This window comes from Tachypleus tridentatus, chromosome 1 (assembly GCF_004210375.1).
Source record: "Tachypleus tridentatus isolate NWPU-2018 chromosome 1, ASM421037v1, whole genome shotgun sequence".
In the NCBI taxonomy this organism is placed as follows: domain Eukaryota; kingdom Metazoa; phylum Arthropoda; class Merostomata; order Xiphosura; family Limulidae; genus Tachypleus; species Tachypleus tridentatus.
Genome location: NC_134825.1, coordinates 40,797,694 through 40,820,900, shown reverse-complemented (window position 1 = coordinate 40,820,900; position 23,207 = coordinate 40,797,694). Strand labels below are relative to the sequence as shown.

The following is a 23,207-nucleotide window of genomic DNA, read 5'->3' as shown; positions in this document are numbered from 1 at the left end:
ATAGGGTGTGATGGTTGGGTGTCCATATACTTTTGGCCATGTAGTGTACATGCTTTCACTCGACTCCACAGAAATGGAAAAGAAAATGGCATTTATTAGGGATTTATTTGTATTGAGAAACGAAACATAGAAGAAGAAAGCGTTATTCTGGAAGAAGTTACGAGTTTTGGGCTTTTTCCGAATATTCCTGTTCTGTATTAGGTTCCAGTTGACAAACATGCTCGCAACAGAGTAGGGAATGTTAGATTTTAGTATAAAGTAAAGTCGACTTTTAGGTTTAGCGTTAAAAAAACCACGTACGAAGTATTAGAAAAGAGAAGAAAAATATTTTTTAGAGAGGTTTGGTCCATACAGCCTATTAAACAACCTGCTTGTAAGTTGCATTTCTTATCTATATATCTAAATACCACTCTCTGTTTTGTACTTGACGTTAGAGCACTTGTCTCGCAATCTCAGGGACGCGGGTTCGAATCTAAGTCCCACCAAATATACTCGCCCTTTCAGCCGTGGGGGTGCTATAAGGTGACTATCATTCCAACTGCTCGTTGGTAAAAGAGTAGCTCAAGGGTTGGCGGTGGGTGGTAATGTCTAGCTGCTTTCTTTCTAGCCTTTCTTTACCAAATTATGGACGGCTAGCTCAGATAACCCTCGTGTATCTTTGTGCAAAATTTAAAACCAGACGTGTTGGTAACACTTACGTTGTCGGTAACGCTCGAATCTCCATTAGTAACGTTCAAGTCGGGTCAGTGTTTTATCTCAAGAGTAAATCTCGAGTTTAAATTCCAGTTAAGGGGCGATGTTTATATCTTTTTCAATTATTAACTCGTCAAGCATAGAAGAAATTATTAAAGTACAGTTATAAATCAGAATAACATGATAGCTTAATTAGGGATATCAATTATTTATTAAGATTTGATGATAAAAAATTGGATGTAACAGTGGTTAAATTGCTCAACTATCACGTGAAAATTTCGTATTAAAATCTGAGTCGGAGTTTAATGTAATTATTTTTTTTCAACATCGTATTTATTTCTTTTATGTATTCATTACCATGTTTACAATAAGTTCTTTGAATATTTAGGAAAAGTAACACTACTAAGATTACAATTGTAAATTAAATAATGGATAATAAAAACTAGTGTGTGTGTATGTTTTCTAATAGCAAAGCCACGTCGGGCTATCTGCTGAACCCACCGAGAGGAATCGAACCCCTGATTTTAGCGTTGTAAATCCGAAGACTTACAGCTGTACCAGCGGGAGTAAAAAACTAGTGACTATATATGTCAAACACAAATTAAATATTTGTTTTCAAAACAATAGATAGTTTTACAATAGGTTAATACTGATATATGTTACCGTAAGTAAAAGATTAAAAAAAATTAATAACAAATTTATAACCTTTTTTAAAGGAATAGTGATATCATTGCATCGTGTTATTAGAACTGTCTGAGTTTTTCTTGTTCTTTTAATTGAGTGTCATTGCATCATAATATTTAGTAATGTGTGGAAAATTCTAGACTTCTTCTGTCGATCTATAAGAACGCATGCAAAGTGTAGTTCGAGATAAACAGATCTAGACTGTGTGATTTGTATTCAGTCATAAAAGATGTATAGTAATTATTTTAAAGTAAAATCATCATAAACTGTATTGTAATAACAGAGCAAGAAGAATACTCGTCTTGTCATATTGGATTCTGACGTAAATGAATCAGCCTGTGTGGAATATGACGAAAAAGAGACAATTATTTAAAGCTCTGGACACAAGTGCGATAACTAACATTGTAACAAACATGTGTATATATGTTTGACTTGTTTTAATATATTATTTTAAAGTAAATGGACTGCGTGCTGTTTGATTATTTTAGAAAGTTACCGCCAACAAATCACAAACACCTACTGTAAATAATCTAGCACGTATAAAAAAAAACAATACATTTCTTTATCATCACTGAAAACAGTATTCTATTTACTTTACTTTTTGTAATCAACATATAACAAATTAAAAAAATACGTTTAGTTTCAACATATGCAGTCTGAATTATAACGGTGTTTTGAAACTGTTCAACTTAAAAAAAACTGAGCTTCGTACATTTTGAGATAAGGAAATGCTTGTGCATTTTTTGTTGAATCTCAACTTTCTTTATTCCTTAGATTATTATCATTTGAGTTTGCTACTCATTCATACATAGTGAGCTTTTATTGATGTTATTTTCAATCAGAGATGCATAACAGCAAAATTATCCATGCATAAATAATTTCCAGTCCAACGTTTATACTTAAGTATTTTTCACACGTAAAATTATTTCCAGTTGTTGCCTTTTTTGTTAGAAGTTATAGCATAATTCTAATCTTATTCAAATTCTGATTTAGGTAAAAAGTCGATGAATGTTGTACAACCCTAATTTTTTAAATTAAAATTTAAAAGTACTGTTGTGCTAAATTGATCAAAATGTCCACACGACACACGACATTTGACTTAGATAAATAATTAGTATTTGCTCAGTCTATATACTCCCTACATGGAAATAAAGGTCTTGGAAGAATGGGAATAAAAACCAGCTAACATCAATATTTTACTATAAGTTTAACATTTAAAATGTTGAACCTGTTTTTATTTTATGATGTTTTGAAAGTCATATTTTTACTTACAAAAGTATTTGTTATTCAAGGCCAGAGTTCCTTACCTATGAATTTATGTTTAAATGATTAAAATCGGATTAATTATTTTATTAGCAACGTGGGAAAGTTTAGAGAAGGGAAAGCGAAAATAATATTTTTCCTCGGGTGTTTTTGAAACTGATGAGACTTGCCTCTAACTGGTGTGTAAAGAACTTTCTTCACGGAAAAATTTCTAAAATATTACCTCCAGTTTGTAATATTTTTGTTAAGACATCCCGAGTCTGTCGGTAGGTGCTAGACAGAGAAAAACGTGGCAGTTAGTCTTTACTGAGTGAAGCCACTCCTGGAATGTAGCCAACAACCAAGTGACCTGATGTAATTCTTAGGTACAACCAAGGTTAGCTGGTTTTAGTTCTAACATTGGACTGGGAACTCAAGGTAAACATAAAATCGTTAAAGAGGCCCACTTTAACCATTTCCCATAATCCTTCTTTTTTTAACAAAATGTTTAACACGAGTGGATTTATTTATTTATTTTTTAATTATATCATGTTTTGCTGTTATAGTCAATACCTTTTAAAGAGATTAAATGAGTAAATCTACTCCCTTTACATATACTGGTACCTCAAATACAACTGAAACACACACACAAATTTACTAGTCAATAACTTGATATTTTTTTCTTGTCAACTCATCACCCAAATTGCTTCTTTCTGCACGGAGGTTCACCGCTGGTACAATAGTAAGTCTACGGATTTACAATTAGGTGGACTCAGCAGATCGCTCGATGTGGCTTTGCTATAAGAAAACAAACACATACACTCTATACGAAGGACATATCTACTTTTGAAATTATTATCGGATACATTTTTTTTTCAAAATGTTGTTTCTAACAAATTTTGTTAAGCTACTTTGTAGATTAACATCCAGATACAGTACCTAATAAGAAAAATTCTTTAAGAACAACCTTGAATAATAAAATAAATTTATCAGAAATACATATCAAGAACAAATTGTTTACATCATTTATTTTAATTATTATCTCAATTTTTGATATAATCATAATTTTGGTTTTCCTTATGTACAGTTAAATTGATAATTTCATAAGGTAATATTTTAAACATGCATTAAAATAAATAACATAGGCCTGTAAATTTAAACTTCATAAAAAGTTGTTTTGGATTTTCCATAAATCAGCTACGCAAATTTCGAAAATAATATTCTTTTTTTTTTTTCTTGGCATGTAAGGATTTTTTGATAAATCTGAAATAAAACCTTACTTAGATTAAATTATTATTTCGTTTACCACAATGAACATTTTGTATTATCATGATTGTTAACTAAAATACAAACAAACCGAGGAAAAGGGAAGAACAATAATGCCAAACGAACATGCGTCCCCATTCATCTTAATTTTTGTTTGTGAATTCTATGTCTTTTACTTTCAAAGCTACGTGTGATAATCTTTCGTTTAGGTATTGCGCCTGGAGCATCTCGTTTCAATGACCTCCAGTAATCAGCCACCATGCTGACGTTTTCCCTTCCTTGATACCTCATATCCATTTCCCTCATGCCTTGATGAAACATTTCCCATTGTTCTTCGCTGACGACAATTTGATTTTTAGAGAAAAAATAAATGTATAAGTGAATGAAATCAACTTTTAAACCCTTATTACAACCCAACCATTTGAATTTATTAAGCATATTACTGACAATATTTTCGTAATTTGGATCCTTGTTTCCCAAAAATTTGTCAATAACACCTTTGAAGGCAATCCACGTTTATTTTTCAACTTTACTCATTGTCTTTTCAAGTTGTTTATCCGAAGTCAATTTCCCAATGTAAGGCCTAGAAAAAATCCATTATTTAAGTTTCGTTTCTGAAGGAGCTGAGCATTTTCCACGCAGATACTTGAAACAGTCACCAACTTTGTTTAAGACCTTTACAAACTGCTTCATCAAGCCCAGTTTTAGGTAAATCGAAGGTAATAGGAATTTCTTTGCGTCAACCAAGCTTCCATGTTCATTGTTTCTCGACCCTGGTATCAGGCTAACTTTGCGTGGTCGTTACTTCTTTATCCAGTGTTCATTTCATGCTCTGCTGTGACATTCACACAAAAGATATGGAAACATTGTATAACCGGATTGTTGACTTAAAAACGTACAAAGAACTTTTAAGTCTCCACAAGGTAGTTAACTATATTCTTTGTATTTGGACTTATTAAGAAGTTCTAGATTTTCTAACATTTCTTTCAAGTGACTCGAATGAGTGATGAAAACAGATGCATATATGTTACCATTAAAAAGAAGAATTCCTTCGAGATTTCTTTTTGAGGAATTAATTAGCAGTTGGGCCCAGCATGGCCAGGTGGGTTAAGGCATTCGACTAGTAATCCGAGGGTCGTGGGTTTGAATCCCCGTTGCACCAAACATGCTCACCCTTTTAGCCCTGCAGGCGTTATAATATTATGGTCAATCCCATTATAGGTTGGTAAAAGAGTTGGTGGTGGGTGGTGATGACTAGTTGCCTTCCATCTAGTCTTATACTGCTAAATTAGGGACAGCGAGCGCAGATAGCCCTTGAGTAACTTTGCGCAAAATTAAAAAAAACAAACAATTAGAAGTTACCACTCTCTTGATTCACAGACGGCAGCTCCTAGTGTTAGCTTTAATTTAGCAATATTGTTGCAATAAATCAGTGAACCATTTTGTGATAAAATTTGGTATAAATTATTTCTCATGACTTCTGTAAGTAAGTTCATGACCCGAAGTCTGGATCCTTAAATCCCTAAAGAATCCTTTAGAACATCCAAATATCTCACCAAATCCAGAAATTACACGTCGTGCAGCCTGTTGACCGTTTACATAATAGCAGTTTCTTTACTATGGGTTCTAGAAGGATCGATAAGACTCTCACGTCGCGATTGATCTATAACCAGTTAACCACTGGTTGTCAGAATTTCAAGCATAACAAAATGTGACCCGATTTCAATGAAAATAATTTACTAATGTAAAAGTACATGTGACCTTTTGTGAAAAATCTGTACTTGCTAGAGAAAAATGGATATCATTTTCGATTCAGCTTACAGAAATTACTGTAGAACATGTAAAAATTTCAAGGTAATAAAACCAAGCCTGTGTGATCTGTTTTACAACAAAAATGTAATGGATACAATCCTCACTTTCATTGCATAGTTTCATCATGCAAACACTTCAAAGTCATTTCATAAAAAGAAAACAACTCACTTTGAATCTCTAATCTAAAAGGCTTACGATTGAATATTACAAACGCTTTTGTTAAGCCTTTTTACGTACCCGATAAAGTGTTTTGCAAATATGAAACCAGCTTTATGAAACGGTTCTTCAGCTTAACCTATAAGTGGAAAACGTACTCACGTATGCAATTTCACTTCTTTTTTTTTATTGTTATTGTTAAACTTCTCTCGCAAAATATGTTGTTACTTAAAACTAACTTAAGAATTAAAGAGATCAGTTTCATACAATCAAATAACTAGAAATGCATAACGTTGTAAATGAACACACAAACATATACTGATAAGAATGCACTGGATCATCAGTTGCTTCGCTAATGTTGTTGTTTTGTTTTTTGAATTTCGCGCAAAGCTACTCGAGGGCTATCTGTGCTAGCCGTTCCTAATTTAGCAGTGTAAGACCAGGTGAAAGGCAGCTAGTCATCACCACTCACCGCCAACTCTTGGGCTACTCTTTTACCAACGAATAGTGGGATTGACCATCACATTATAACGCCCCCACGGCTGGGAGGGCGAGCATGTTTGGTGCGACCCTCGGATTACGAATCGAACGCTTGGCCATGCCGGGCCCACTTCGCTAATAAGAATATTTTTGTATGGTGTCTCATTAGTTTGTTTGCTTAGATTTAGGATAGTTCTAAATCCACATATATACTAAACAAATATCGCAAAATAATCTTCGTGGTAATAATAAAACTTATAATAAATGTCATTAATGAAATCGACTTTAAAAACAATCGAGTAAACTATTTTTTTTTCTAACAGCCAAAGTAAAATTGTTGTTTTTTGATTTATTTATTTTTTTGGTGTCTCAATGGCGAAAGCTTAGATTTTCAAAAGAAATGTTTAAATGAATTTGTGTATCTTTATGACGATTGACTGTTTAACACAGAAAGCTAATTTGTACAGTAATCAAACGAACCAGCTACAACGCTATTATATTTACTTCCACTAATAACTATGTATTTTTCGCGGCTACATCATATATCACACAGTCAACAAACGGAAAACGTGGTGAAACTTGAAAATTAGCATATTTGATAATTACCAGAGTTGTAGCAAGAATGAATATCCAACATGAGAAAGGAAAATATGTCTTCATAGTGGAAACAGTCAATACCAAACTGTTAAACAAAGAAATTCAAATCAAGATTCAGTTAAGTGTTAAACTCACATTCTAGCGTTGATCCAACAGGAGAAGTATATTAAAACCTGTTTACATATTATACTACTTCTGTCTAGTTAAATATATGTGATAATTAAATGTTGACTCTCAAAGTTTCCGTACTTTTATAATGGTATGTTTTATGTTTAATGTGGAAAAATTATGTTTAATAGCAGCTTATGTTGACAAATCTCAAAGTCTAACTAATAGCAACACATATTTAATGTTCCTTGGACTCCTACTTTATATAATTTGTAAGATATTCTGATATTTCCTGAGCTGAGCTCATCGTTATTGGTTTATGTTCAATCTGTGAAACAAAACATAAAATACATTCAATGCCCAAAAATTGGACCCAGGGACAAACATTCTCGCCAGACTCCCACTCTCCTAATAATTTAAAGAACTTGATAAAAAAGATCCTAAGTTAGGACGGCAACAAACTCATAAATAAAGCAACGTTTTAGTAGCAGCTGTTTATAGCTCAAAGTACAAGAGTTAAAAACGTTTATAACGTAACCGAAATGTCTATTAAATCTCTAAAGTAACAAATATATATTAATTATTACTCAAATTATTATTTAAACAATATTAATGTATCAATCGTCTGTACGTGATGCCTAAAACTATGTTTTTTGTGAGTAAATGAATATATAGACTAAAAATGCATTGCGGGCGTTATGGCATAACCAGGTTTCATTCGCCCGGGCCCCTGGATAGTCCCCCACCCCAAGCCGGAGGGTATGATTGTGTCAAAGGAGGAGAAAATATATTAAGTACCCTACCACATGGTAACTACCTCAATGGAGTAAAATATGTCGAAGACTCCAACCACGTGGCAACCGCATCAAATGAAGAAACATATATTGTACCTTAATCACTTCGCAGCTGCTTCCAACGAATTTAACGATAATACTGTAAATTTAATGAATCTCCATGTCTCAAGTTATAAATTTTACATTTAGATTCCGTAATTTTTTGTTATTGAAATCAGAAAAAAATCCTGTGGTGACATTAAGAAAGACTAACTTATTCAGTGTCCTTGATGTGGCTGTGAAGCAGGCAACAACTGCCTCTTAGAAACACGTTTGTAGAAATGTTTTGGTGACTATGCGATAAACTTACGCAGCTCATGTGTAGACTGCAGGTCTAACTACCCGACTATGCAGGTCGTCATTTCAACATGGATCTGCCTTATTACATCTATCAAAGGACATTCAGTGCCCTATTGTTTTATCGCCACGTGTTCCAGACTTGACACAGAACGTAATGAATCATGACGCCCATGCATAATTTAACCAATCTTTTTCGCTTTCAAAAAGACAAATAAAGAAAATAATAATAAATTGTCTAGAGACAGACAGATAGTATTGTCATAGCTTATAAGCTATTTTTGTGACATTGAAAGGTAAAGAGTATTCTATAACCTTGCAATACTTGTTTCCTGTGGCTTTTGAATGACAAGGAACATAAATAACTCGTTATGGTTCAAGAAAAAAATATTGAACATCATGTTACACGTCCCAATACAGCATTATCATACTTTTTATCACGATCACGTGCAAGTAAAGCGAACAAAACAAACCATGCAACATTCTCACTTAGGATGTATGTTGAATGAGCATAATTTTGCTGGCATGAGGTACACTTAGATTTTCACACTTCATGGTCAACCAAACCAAAATGTGAAGTAAGAGTTGTTATTGACAAATGTCTTTTATTCTATGTATAAAAATATTTTATGAGTGACGTTTTTTTCACATACACGTGGTAGAAAAACAAATATGCCAGAGTAACTAAGATATGTAAAATAACATAATAAAAAATACTTGTAGAAAAAAACGAGATTACTTACACTAATTAAAATAAAATAGATAAATTCCAGTAAAAATGGAATATGTAATAATTACATAAATGGTTACGACATTCTGCCAAGTTATTTCGGCATAATTAACGTTATGATGATGAAGACAGGTTAGTTCTAGTAAACGTTTACATGTTTGTTCTGTTTAGAACTGTTGTTCTTGTTGTTTTAAATTAAGCACAAAGCTACACAATAGGCTATCTGTGCTCTGCCCACCACGGGTATCAAAACCCGACTTTTAACGTTGTAAGTCCGCAGACATACCGCTGAGCCACTGGTGGGCCTGTTTGGAACTGATAGTTGTTACTGCTGTGCGATAATATCCTTATTTATTTTTGCCACTCCTATGATGGTTAGCATTTGTCAAGTAACACAGCGAAACGTGAAAGCTTTAGATAACGTTTCTCAATATGGACTCTTTGTTTATCTATCTAATAAGATAAAGCAAAACCTTACCAGTGTTTTAAATATTAAATGACATTTTAAAACAGTTTCAAAATGAAGTGAATCACGCTTTTATAAACCGCTTTAACGTTGAAAAGCATGTTGAAGAGATCTAACTGTATAAAAACGTTTCAATAATTTTTTGATAGATGTTTCCTGATGGGTCGGCAGTGTGTTTCGGCTTACACCATAAAATACAAGACTCGATTCCGCTCGTGGACAAAAATCAAATAGCCCGTTACGTAACTTTGAGCAAAAACAACAATGAAATGATAATAACTGCCATCTATTGGGGTTTCGCATCAACTGTTTATACACTAAAGTATGGTTAAATCATCATGCAAACAATCTGAATTATATATCCAGTGTACTTCATGCTTTTATATCTAAAATACTGATTTTGTTTGTATCAACGACAAAAACATTTTGAGAAAATAGGTGACAAGTTGGTAATTTTTACGGACCTAAAGGGTTCAAGAATTCGGTATCAAGTGTTATACACTATCAACGTCTAATTAATTATTGTTCTGTTATTATGCTAAACTACAGAAAAAAGTGTTATTTGTCACGTCACACCAGAGATAAAAAATTTGTTTGGTTCTTTTGAATTTCGCGCAAAGCTGCACGAGGACCAGCTGCGCTAGTCGTCCATAATTTAGCAATGTATGACTAGATAGAAGGCAGCTAGTCGTCAACACCCACCGTCAACCCTTAGGCTATTATTTTACCAAGGAATAGTGGTATTGACCGTTACGGTTAAAATGGCGAGCATGTTTAGTATGACAGGGATTCGAACCCGCAATAAGCGCCTTAACCACCTGGCCAGACAAAACGGCAGAGAGAGGTTAAATATAACAGAGAGGTTATAGGATGTTTATCAGTCATTCTATGTCATATCTTAACCACTGATAATTATAATTCTTCATTGTAATTAGTTCTGTTTACTGTATAGTCCGGTGGTAATATTTTGATCATGTTTTCTATCAGTCAAACCCAGTGATCCATTGTCTTGATTATTATTGTTATGTTATGGACGAGTTGAACAATGAGAAATATTTTAGGAAAAACGACATGGCTGGAATTGAAAAGAAACTGGCTATAAAATATAAATATTTGTATACGTCTAGCGTGTGTTGTTGTAGGTAGTATTTTTTTCTTCTGCCGTATTGAAATATCCTATGGGCCCTCTGCGACTTTAATATAGTTATGGAGGAAGGTTGGAGGTTAATAGGTTTGTTTTTTATTTGTTTGTTTGTTTGTTTTTGTTTTAAAATTTCGCACAAAGCTACTCGAAAGCTATCTGTGCTAACCGTCCCTAATTTAGCAGTGTAAGACTAGAGGGGTGGTAGCTAGTCATCACCACCCACCGCCAACTCTTTTAACAATTAATAGTGGGATTTACCGTCACATTATCACGCCCCACGGCAGAAAGAGCGAGCATGTTTGGTGCGACCGGGATTCGAACCCGCGACCCTCATATTACGAGTCGAACGCCTTAGCATACTGGGCCAGGGTGAATAGGTATTTGGTGCTTTTATTGTAATATTGCCTTCTCAGAGTAATAATTGTGAAAAAATATATATACGTGTATATATTCAAACACACAAAGTACATACTAACTTCACATCTTATGTTTCTCTTCCAGGTGTCGCCAACCACTTAATCTTCTGAGTGTTATTTCAGCTTTCTTCAGGGAATCAGGCCAGGCTATTCTCGTGCAATACAGATCCTCTATTTGGTCCAAACTATGTTGTAAGTCTAACTATATGTGTATTTTCTGTTTGTTTTATGTCTGCTCACTTTCTACAACAGATTGACACCATTCAATATGTCGATTTGTGCAGTTTCCTAGCTTGGGAGTTAAGGGATGGAATCCCTTACTGAACATGCACGCCATTTCAGTCGTGGAGGTGCTATAATGTGACGATCAATCCTATTCTTCCTTAGTAAACGAGTATTCCAAGAAATGGAAACGGATGATGTTGATTAGCTGCCTTCCCTCTAGTCTATCACTACTGAATTAGTGAGAACTATCGCAGATAAATAGCCTTTGTGTAGCTTTGTGCGATGTTCAAAATAAACCAAATTTTAACTGGGATCCTTAATATGCATTCCAAGCACAGCTTTACAAGTTGTTGTTGCTAATGTGACTTCCTGGCTTTTGAGATAAATTTCTACCAGAAACGCTTGGATGTAGCATGTTTTGGGTCACATAATTTCTCACTGTCTCTCATTTTCTGTCTAGTTTCACGTTTATTTAAAACGCTATCATTAGGAACACGTTTCCACTCAACCCAATGTGTTTTTAAAATTATTTGTATCTTTTCATACTAATCGTACTTCCATTTATTCCATTCTTTTCTTTATTTCTGCACCAAATTCAAGATTATTTTTCTTCCATGATTTCGTCCACCATGGTTAATAGAACATAATCGTGGCTTTGTTACTGGATCCAGCCTTTTTCTTGTTTAAACCCATTTAAAGTCAGAACTCAAATTTGCTGTGCAAACTTCCTGATAATTTTGCAGGATCTGCCTGAAATATGTGTTTAGGAATACTAAATTATTATGGTTGTATGTTGGTTAACCCTAGAAGTCCATTTCCGTACTCTATCATGATTTTTTGGTATCTAATATCAATCTTTAGAATAATGTTTCAACCACCTTTTGCTTGTTTGGATTTTTTGCTTTTCCGGTTATTTCTATCCAACTCTAAAAGAAAAAAAACATCTGGTTTGATTTAGATTCCTAAAATGCATGAATTGTTTGTAATTAAGATACTATTAATTTTGCCAACAAAGCACGGGACGGTCCTAATAAATTCACTACCACTCATTAAGGATCTTATTCTCAACTGTAGATATCTTGGAATTCAAACAAGATCTCTTCCCATCGTTTTTTGTTTGACATTCTTCCCTGAGGGCCTTCAACAGCCCCCGTTTTCTTTAATGAAATGCTTTACTGTATATATGTTTGTCTTTGTGTGGGCGCATTTAAATCGTGTTATAATTTCTTCCTTATCAGATATAGCATGTTATGAAAACCATTGATAAAGCCATGCTAGGAAGTTCTTTTTTACTGTTTTCATCGATTTCGTTTTATATTCCAAAGAACCAGGAAGTAGACAGTGATTAGCGCTCATTGACAGTTAACTATAGGTCTGAAATGCGGCTGCGTATAGAAAGAAATGGGAATTTCCGATGTTAAAATTTAAAGTAGGTGGTTATAATTTTTACTAAAATAGTTTGCTCTCGAGACAAATTCATAAAGTCATCAAGGGAAAAGGCCACTGGAACGTGCACAAACAGTAACACCATTAGCGCTTGGTTGTCCTTTATTTTATCATGCTCGTTAGAAATTGGTTTTTCTCGTGTATTCTAAGAGTATACGTTTAGTTGTAATTCGCAGATATCTAGTTTTGTGATCAAAATCTACAAGTCTGTTGAATACAGGGATCATAATTTTTGATCATTTTACATTTTTTTGTTTGTTGAAATTTTCGCGCTAGCTATTCACGCTATCTGTCCCTAATATATAAGTGATGGATTAGAGAGAAGGCAGCTAGTCAACATTACTCACCGCCAATTCTTGGTATTGACTTCCACATTATAATGCTTCCATGAATGAAAGACCGAGCATATTTGGTGACGGCATTCGATCACGCAGGTCGTAAGTAGAGCTCTCTAACTACCAGGTCCATTGAGTTTTATTAACTACGAAATGTTTTAAATGTATATTTCTAACTTCAAACTAGTATAGCCACTATAAATTCACTTGTAGTTTTGAGTATATATTTAAGTTCAGACCATCAAAAATGATATTTTAATATATTTTCAATATCAACCATATCGCTTATACAGTAAGATTTAATTTTTTATCTTTTTTGCATTCTTACATTTAGTTATGATATTTATGCTGTTGTTTTCGGTTCGAAATAATCAAAGTCGTTAAAAATGTTGTATTTACTTACTTTGTCTGTCTAGGTCCTCATTGATAACAGTTTTGTTTTAGATTTTTTAGATGACGTCTGAAATTCTTTAGTCAGTGTTTCCTTTAGAAGGACGTCCTTTTTTTATACCTGCAAAAATAATTGGGATATATTATACACGTTACGGAAAAAGACTGGTAAGGCACTTAAATTTTCAACAGATATTCTAATATCGAAAGAAAACTCAAAACTGACAATTCGTTAATAACTCTTAAGATTTCCGAGTTTTTTTTTAACCGCCAGAGACAGACCGCATATTAGCAATTTGGCACTCGATGGTTATCATACAGGTAAAAAGAGTCAGTGATGAAAATTTCCGTGGACTCTTATTTAATTTGCCCGAAAGGGCTAGAAATGGATCATCCTACCAATATACAGTAGCGTGTTTTCGGTCAGTATACGCTGTAAATCGTACTGTCCCAATGTTGGTAAAACGTGCGCATGCCATGAATCTCAAGAAGAATTATGCAATCTGCTTCAACACAGCATGACACATGAACTTCAAAAGCAATAAAAAATATCTGTTGCTCTTAATTTTGGTTTTACTTACTTTTGAAACAGAACGCTTTCATGGACCCTGCGAAAGTACATCTAGTGTTTGATTCACTTTCAAACTACTGTAAAAATTAAATAGTACAAAAATCAGCCTATGTGTTTTATGTCTAGAATGGCATAGTTTGTACAAAATAAAACAACAGGTTAAATTTCTCTTTGATTAAGGGGTCAATGGTACCTTCACCGTTACTGGGTTAAGTCGCTATCTTTACTTTTAAATTTAGGATATTTGGAATTCCATAGTTTTGTATGATAATTATAAATAAATTAGCTTATTGTATTGTTACGAACACCTCAAAAAGTTGCTCTGTTTTTGAAAAAGAATTTTCTAATTAATAACGTTTTGGTATTTTTATTGGACTATACTGTTTAGTTTCCAAAGAAAACTCATGTAATTCTTTCATATTATATTTATAATAAATATATATATATATATAAGTCAAATTTTGTTTTACTTACAGGCATTATTTAATTCAAAGGCATTTGCTTCATAGACACTAAAATACACCAAACTAAATTTTGACACGTAATACTATCTCCACAGTCCATAAAGCCGAGAATTATTTTCTGTGGGCCTTAGATTGTGTATTATTATCAGGTTTCCGTTTTTTCATTCATTTGTAAGGTGTAATGACTAGTTGAATAAAAGTAACATAATGTAACAGAAAAAAAAAAAAAAACTTAAAATGTTTGTTTGCTTTATAGCAAAGCCACACTGGACTATTTGCTCTGTCCACTGAAGGAAATCGAATATTGTATTTAGTGTTATAAATCCATAAACTTGCTGCTGTTCCACTGCAGAACAAAGTTCAAATTAATAGCATTTTAATTAGAAAGTTTTTAAGCTTTGATCACTTACCTGAAAACAGTGTAATCAGATGCTATAAGACTAAATTATAAGAAATGTCATAGGTCAATTTAGATTGGCTTGGATGAGTTTCATGCAACTCTCTGTTGAAGAAGAGAATGAAAACGAAGGCAAGGTTGTAACATTATACTAACAGCTTCATTTATTTTGTCATAAATTAAGTAAAAAAAATCATTGACATAGATCACAGAATAGCACGACAATATATTTCAACGTATGGATCGCAAAATATTACATTTTAATCTACTTTCTCATGCACTCGTTTGAACTAACCAACAGCAAGGTTGCATACAAGTTTCAAATCTGTCAAATAAGGTGAAAAATTACTTGTTCCACATCTTGTTTGTTCAGACTGAAATTTAATATAATTAGATCCTAAGTTGGTTAAGAAATGTGATATATAAAAAACACCTAATGTTATTAAAATGACAAAAATTTCCATTTTAGCACTTGTTTGTTTGAATTTCGCACAAAGCTACTCGAGGGCTATGTGTACTAGCTGTCCCTAATTTAGCAGTGTAAGACTAGAGGGAAGGCAGCTAGTCATCACCACCCACCGCTAACTATTGGGCTACTCTTTTACCAACGAATAGTGGGACTGACCGTCACATTATAACGCCCCCACGGCTGAAAGGGCGAGCATGTTTGGCGCGACGGGGATGTGAACCCGCGACCCTCAGATTACGAGTCGCACGCCTTAACACGCTTGGCCATGCCGGGCCCGTTTTAGTACTAAGACACATTTATAATATAACTGTACGTTTGGATACTGATAAACAAATAAAAACCGGTCTGACCAACATTTTGTGTTATTTTTTGGGATTTCTGAGTTAAACAGTTGATTTCTCTAAGAAAAATAAAGTTCAGATTACAATTGAGATTTGCAGTTAAATAATAATTAAAACATGATTATAAGTATTATATAAAACAATAAAAAATGTTTGTATTAGATAAAAAACATTTCAGTTGACCTGCGTTTAAAATAATAATAATAAGTAAGCAAGCACCTAATATTGTACAAAGTGTTTGTTTTTTATCACTTTTGGCATTAATTAACTTTTAGTGCAAGTAAAACATTAGGATACCTAAACATACAAATATTTTCAGTGAGAAACTAATTACATAGAGTAAACAGTATAATTATATACTGAAAACAGTAATGTTTAGAGTTGTTTACTTTCCTAGTATATGGAAGTTCCACTTAACAGACTGTCTGGGCACACTTTTTAGATAATCTATAAACATTTTTTAACCTTTCCTTTGTTTTATCTATCTTTTGAACACAAAACTGTGTACATGAATAGTTTTGAAACAAAGCACATATTTTGCTACTTATATACATTTGTATATGAATTTTGTAAAGTTTTACATTTTTTAGACTACCATATACATAAAACTTTTTCTTACAATTTGTGTACTAGTACCTTTAGTGTGTCTATAGTTATTCACATCATGTATAACTTAAATACATTTTTCTGGATCCTCATCACAAACTTCTGTAGATAACAGAGACTGTAAACAGATAAATATGTATATAACTTTATATACCTGAATTTAAAAAATATACAATTCCTAAAAATAAATGAACACTATAAACACAAGATATTTAGAATCTGAATTTTTTTTTATACTGCATTTCACCTTGACATGAATGTGCATGTTCACTGTCATTTTCCCCAAACTAAAAAAAAACTGACAGAATCTTTATGAGATTATTCTGTTTATACAGGGTGTTACAAAACTGCATTTATTCAGTCAATTTCAAGCCAGCATCAGATAGCAGTGTTTAGAAACAAAATAAGAAGGGTCCAGGCCTGTATTGATGCAAATGGGGGTCACTTTCAACATTGTTTATAATTGTTATTCATATTTACCTCCTGTATTCTATACTGAAACATGTCTGTTAATAAATATAAAAGTGCACAGTGACTTTCCGAACACCCTGTATAAACTATTCTGTAAATACTGTCTAGAAAAACTAAGGTTTACAATATCAAAATTACATATATATGTATACATTTAAAGTGAATTACTCTCAGGAAGAAACAATAATGTAATACTTAAATATCAAGTCTAAGGTGTCTACCTATGTTTTCATAATCCAAAAACAATCCTGGCATGTGCACCTCGTGTCATAATTAAGAACTGAAAACAAAGTATACAATAAAAACATGTGGGTTTGACTAACTATTAAAAGAGTACCAAAACTGATGTATATTAAGCTCTTCTTGTTTTGGAGGAAAACAAAATTCTACTCGGTGAAATTTTTAAGTAGGATGTTAGATGTAATAGTTCACATTATCAGTGACAAGGTTTATTTCATACAAAAAATTTCATGCTAGTACAAAAAAATATATTCCACAAATCTGCACATCACTGGAGTTGGTTTGAATAAATGCATATTCAGTTTCTTTTTGTTTATAAAATATAAACGAAAGAGGGAAATAAATGATATGCCTTAAGAAATTATTTTGAATACCTAATTAAAATTAATAATGAACGTGACATATTCTTTTTTGAAAGATTCACAACTACACTTGTTCAAACGTGTTTTACGTTATACAAGAAGTTACTCTACAGGTTTTATTAGCCTCATGTTTTGAACTGTATGTAAACAATTGATGGCCTCCTCCCCCCTGCTGCTTGTTGCTGATAAAAGCATTTTATCACTGTTTTTTGTTTTTTTAACTAAGAGCTGTAAATTGCTGCAGCACATGTTTCTTGATATATTAGGTTACTAGAATTTCTCTCTCTAGACATCAAGTACAGTGGTTTCCTATTGAGAAAGGCCTTAGAGAATTACCATCACTTCTAAGTGCATATAAAATAAGAAAGGCTATTGTGTTTTATACATTGTATATTACATAAGCAGCCAGTTTATGGTTGCAAAAAAAGGAAACTGTTCTAAAGTATGAGATACTTTTTCTGGTATTCCATGAGAAAGCCACAGGTAATGAAGTTCTCTGTACCTATTTTTACGTAGACGGAGTGCACTTCCATGCACCAGTCCTTGATCTGTTTCACCATACTTGTTTACACAAGGGGCAGCTAAGTAGCAACCTAAAAACAGTGAAAAAAGTAACCAGTATTCCATTCAGAAACACTCTGCTCAAGAATGTGATGCACTTTATGGGGGCAAAGAAATGAAAATGGATGAAGCATAGAAGTATTTGCAATAATAGGTGGAAGTGAATTTAATACAGAAAAAAAACAACACACAACCAAAGGCTCATCCACCTTATTCCCCACACCTGTCTCCTACAGAGTTTCCTTTTTTTCAAGCATTTTGACAAATTTTTAAATAATAAATGCTTTGAAAACCAGGCAGCTGCAGAAGAAGCTTCCAGGGAGTTCACTGACCATAGAAACTCTGATTTCTACAGTAGGAGCATAAACAACATCATTTTGTTGGTAAAAGCGTGCTGAAGCAAATGATGCTTACTTTGATTAAAGCATATTTTATAACACTGGTTTATACTTTTCCAAACTTTGCAGTTCAGAAATGACATTTATTTTTGAACAACCTAACAGTATTTCCTGATTGCCTAAGACAATCTACTTATGTAGGACGTTTTCTGAATTGTCATTTAACACATTCCACAACACTGGGAATCGTTAATCTGTTCATTTAAAAGTCTTTCTTTTTATAACATAGATGTGTTAATACCAATTAATTTGTGGTTGATGAAGTTGTACTAAAGTGTTCTGACACCACATACATATCTGAAGCATAATTTGTGGATATACTGACACAGAAATAATAATAAAAAAAGAAGATTTTATGAAAGATTCCTCTTGTCTGTATGACATTAGTTCTTATTATTCAATACTTCTTGATATTAATTGTTAAAATAAATATTTTAAACAAAAACTTCTGTTATTACTGATGTACCACACTTATACTTCCTTACTTTTCTCTTTTTGGATTATTTTTTTCTTTGAAGCATCAGTTGTGAGTCTTAAGATCATTTAAATAGGGTTGAGTGAGTTTATTAAAATAATTATAGAGCTTCATCTGTCATTACAGTCCACATCAACAAATTTTGTCATATCATTTCTGACAACCATGTATCTTGACATATAGACCTGTAGTGTTGTTTTTATTCCAAAAGGATCAACTGTAAGGTACTGTAGCAAAATGGGAGTATCTTCCAAGCTTGAGATATACTCATAAATAGAGTTCTGACCTTCATTAATCAAGTCTACTTTAGTATACTAAGCTATTATAAAATTCCATGACAATATACATAAATACAAATTTGCTTACTTGACTATGCTACTGGTGACTTTATCCAATGTTTATTTTGTTATTTCATATATTGATGATATCTCAGAATAGATCAAAAGGGTCTTAAAAATATTAATATTAAAACTGTACTTAAAACGTTCAAAGCAATAAGGGAAATGAATCTGAATACAAAAGTAAATTTTCTGGTTATTTATATTGGTTTAAACTACCAGACTATGGAAAAATAAAAGAAACTACAAATAAGGAAATATTTTTATATCAACAACTGTGGAACACACTTTGAATAAAAAAATATTATATATTAGAAAAGGTTACTGAGCATGGATAAAACAAAAATATCATAAATTTTCTTGAGTCTTGGTACATAAATAATACAAACCAAAATTCATTTGAAATAATGGCTTAACAAGTTCACATAGTTAATAATTACACTTTATTATTCTTATAAAAAAATTACGATTAGGTTTAGGACTTTACAGTCAACAATTTCTTTAGAAAAATTTCTTATAAATTGGTTGTATATATGATACAAATATTTCTTCCATGTCCCTCATCATGACTTGAACTCAGCAATGTTAAGTTTTCTTGTTGCATTTTTCACTTACCCAGAAGAAGGGACCAATTGTTTCATGAAATGTTGAAATAAAGTTGTATTTTTGTCTGTGTTTATTAAACTAGTGTAAAAATAAAAAAATATTTCTTCATTATTAATTAAATATATATCTATCCATTAGTTTCAGCCTATACTTGTAACAGTAGGAGATAAGAAAGAAGAGACTTGTCACCTTTGCTGTATGTAAGACAATCTGTTTCTGCCATGATAACATCCTCCTGCCAAAGATTTGGCATGCTATCACAGAACTGTATCACCACAACTTCAGGTGGGTTTCTCACTGAGAGTGAAGTGGTTTCAGAACATTCAATGGCTCAATGTAGTTTATGAATAACCTGGAATAAATATTACTCACATTCATGTGACGAACTGCTCTTCAATTTGTCATACACAAATTTAAAACAAATAACAATTCAACTACAGCATAATAAAGCACAAAAATACATAAAGAAATGGTTAAAATGCAGGTTGTTTAACTTGTATATTTATAAATTAATTCTGTTTTTGGTCACATTGTGGTGCTTGTGTTACATAATTTTGATTACGTGTCACATACATCTCTTTGGAAGATGTAACCGAGATTTTATATATAACATTTAGTAGGTAGCAGCTCAAGCTATACATACACCACAAAGCTATACTACACGAGATCTCCATCCTTGATATGATGCAGGCCACTATTTCAAAATGAAAAGTAAGAATTAAATTTTGTTATTATCAACATTCAAATTTTCTAAGCTAGTTTTGGTATGAAAAATATTTTATGTAATGCCATAGACTTATAGAAACATTGAAATAGGGCTGTTCCACCAGCCCCAGTAATTTCAAAACTTCTTATACATGGGCAATAATGAATCAATTACACTCTGTAATTTTGCTACTCAGCACATTCCTGTAACTGTTATAAAATAATGTCATATCGATTATTTTGAGGCCTAGCATCAAAGAATCAATATGTAAACCTTTTCTTTACTGACAAATGTGATAATTCGCAGAGATTTTTCACTTTTAAGAGTGTATGTATTTACCACATATTTTGAATATCTGTTGATTACTAAAAATGAATTCTTTTGCAACTAGGCTTGCTTGGTCAGTCTTTGAAAATCAGATTATATAAATATGGGAGAATAAGTAGTCCCATTTATTTAAATCAATCTTTGTTTTAATGAGAAAAATAAATAAATACAAAATTATATATATATGTGTGTGTTTAAACTCTTATTAATCCAATAGGCATTGTCCATACAGAAAATGTCTGTACAGATCTTGGGTATACCAAGATAAGTAGTGCCTGAATAGGGAAGCATCCATTACAGATATGTTATTCACCCTGAACTTAGTTCCTGTATCAAGGACAGAATTACACATAAATAACCATCACTATAGGCCAGCCCCAACCAGATAATCAAGGTTTCCATTACTCGGGGCTGGAATTAAGGGGTCTTGGTCCCAGCATCCCACACTGGTAGCTAAAACAATTAGACTGCAACATTATATATATATATTTTTAAATGGATTCCAACCTTTAAATATAGATTGATGCATTCTAAGCTACTAGAATTACAATGAGACAGTAAGCAACACTAAAGCAGACACCTTCTCTTCCACCTTAAGAAGCCCAAAAAGTAAGACTCAAAGCTCAGAATGATGGGATTGTGTTAGCCTTACACAATCAAAGGAACAGAACCTACCTGGTCTGTAATTATGTATATTCATTCTCGTTTACCAATGAAGTGGACAAGGAACCTTCCACTTTATCCCAAGTTTATGAGAAGGAGGTAGAAAAACTATTCAACCAAGGGCCCCACGATGGGATCTCCTCTATGCTTGGAATTATGAGAAGAAAGTGGACTTCCTTTCATGAACAATACACTGAACCATTATTGATAATAAAGAAGGACCATGCACACCCCAATTAGATAGTCAGGCATCAAATCTGAACTGGTATTATGAGTAGGTTCCTGCATAGGTTGGAGCCATCCTACTAACATCTGGAAAAAAATCATCCAGGGAGCCAAGAGTGGAGGAATTCACTCTAACACTCTGGAGGAAAAGCTTCTGTCCATCTCCATAATGACTGAAAATCAGGTGCAGTAAAGACCCTGTAGTTTCACCAGTAGAATCTGGGGGGTAATGCATACTGGGTAGTTCTGAGAAACAGTGCAATAAATGAACCAAGTTCCTTAAATTTGTAAAAGCAAACCAACCTTGATTCATTAAATCAGATGATTGGAAGGGATAGGCAGGATCCTCTTTAGCTTTACTCATGATAGTCATGATAGTAAGGTAATACCAACTAGTGAGCTTCAAGGAGGTCTTATGGAACACCTCATTTCTACAGTTCCATTGCAATTGATAGTAATTATAGAAAATTTGTGGTTGATAGTGCAGAATTGGCTTAATAAAAGCACATCTGTCTGGGCAACACTTGCCACAGAGTGGGATCCTGTGAAAACAATCTAAAGGACACTGAAAGGTAGAAATAAAAATACTCACACCTCTAGATAATCTCGTGGAAATAAGATAGCTACAGCAGAAAATAAGCAAAAACCCTCATGATGAAGAGACTGTCAGATAAGGCAAATAATGCGAGATAAATTTTTTGTGGAGGTCCATATACCAATCCACACAGTGACTTCCAACAGCCAATTTCACCAGGTTGCTAAGAGCACAGAAAAGAGAAATCTGATTGGATGTGATGCATAGAAGATACTTAGGTTTCAAATAAAGCCCAAAATAAAGTGTTGTTTAGTAACTCTAAAGATATGAATGTAGGCAACAAAATTGAACATGATCAAATCAAAATATGGTTTGGCAGAGAGAGAAAGAATAAGCAGATGAATCAAGGAAAAGGACTGAACCCCTTTCTTGTGTAACAGTGTTGGTTAAGAAGAAATGGTCTGAAATCATATAGGGAATGACAAAGGGGTCTATGTTCAAATAACACAAATCAGTTTGAGTGGTGATGTCTGGAGGTTAGTAGCCATGAAGAATAAATCTCCAGGTAAAGGGGATACATGGCATATAACAGTTGGACCACAAACAAGTGTACAAATAGACCATGTAACTTTAATCTAACCATTAAATAACTGGAATTGTCAATTGGAATAAATTACCCAAAAGTACATGAGGAATATGGAGAGTACTGAAGACTAAAATTATGTAATTGTAATAATTGAATTGTAGTTGATAAGACTGCTGTAAACAATGGCAAAGTCAAAAAACGAGTTATGGCTGACAATGCTGATTGAAAGGGTCCAACCTCCTCTCAATGCAACATTGCTAATATGCAAGTTATTACCTTTGAGAAAAGTTACTTTTGGACGAAGCAGAAACTAAGCCAAATACATGACAACCTTAGAAATTAAATGCTGATGCAATGTGAAAGATAGCATATCATTTATGCCAGAAGTTTTTACTTCTAGATAGCTAAACATATCTTATCTAATTATGACTGCATCCACAGAGAAAGCCCATAAAGAAGTGAAAAGTATTGATACACTGGAAAGGACTGCAAAAGCAAAATCATGGGTGTAGCCAGCAATCTGGCACAAATAAGGATCTGAAAATG

The 23,207-nt window shown here is 33.1% G+C and overlaps 1 long non-coding RNA gene across 1 annotated transcript; it reads left to right on the top strand.

Annotated features, from left to right (window-relative positions):
* The first annotated feature begins 2,831 nt into the window (after positions 1–2,831).
* Positions 2,832–19,996, top strand: LOC143247377 (uncharacterized). Its single transcript, XR_013026544.1, has 3 exons — positions 2,832–3,057; positions 11,010–11,116; positions 19,758–19,996. It is a non-coding gene; the product is annotated as an uncharacterized LOC143247377 (long non-coding RNA).
* The last annotated feature ends 3,211 nt before the right edge of the window (positions 19,997–23,207 follow it).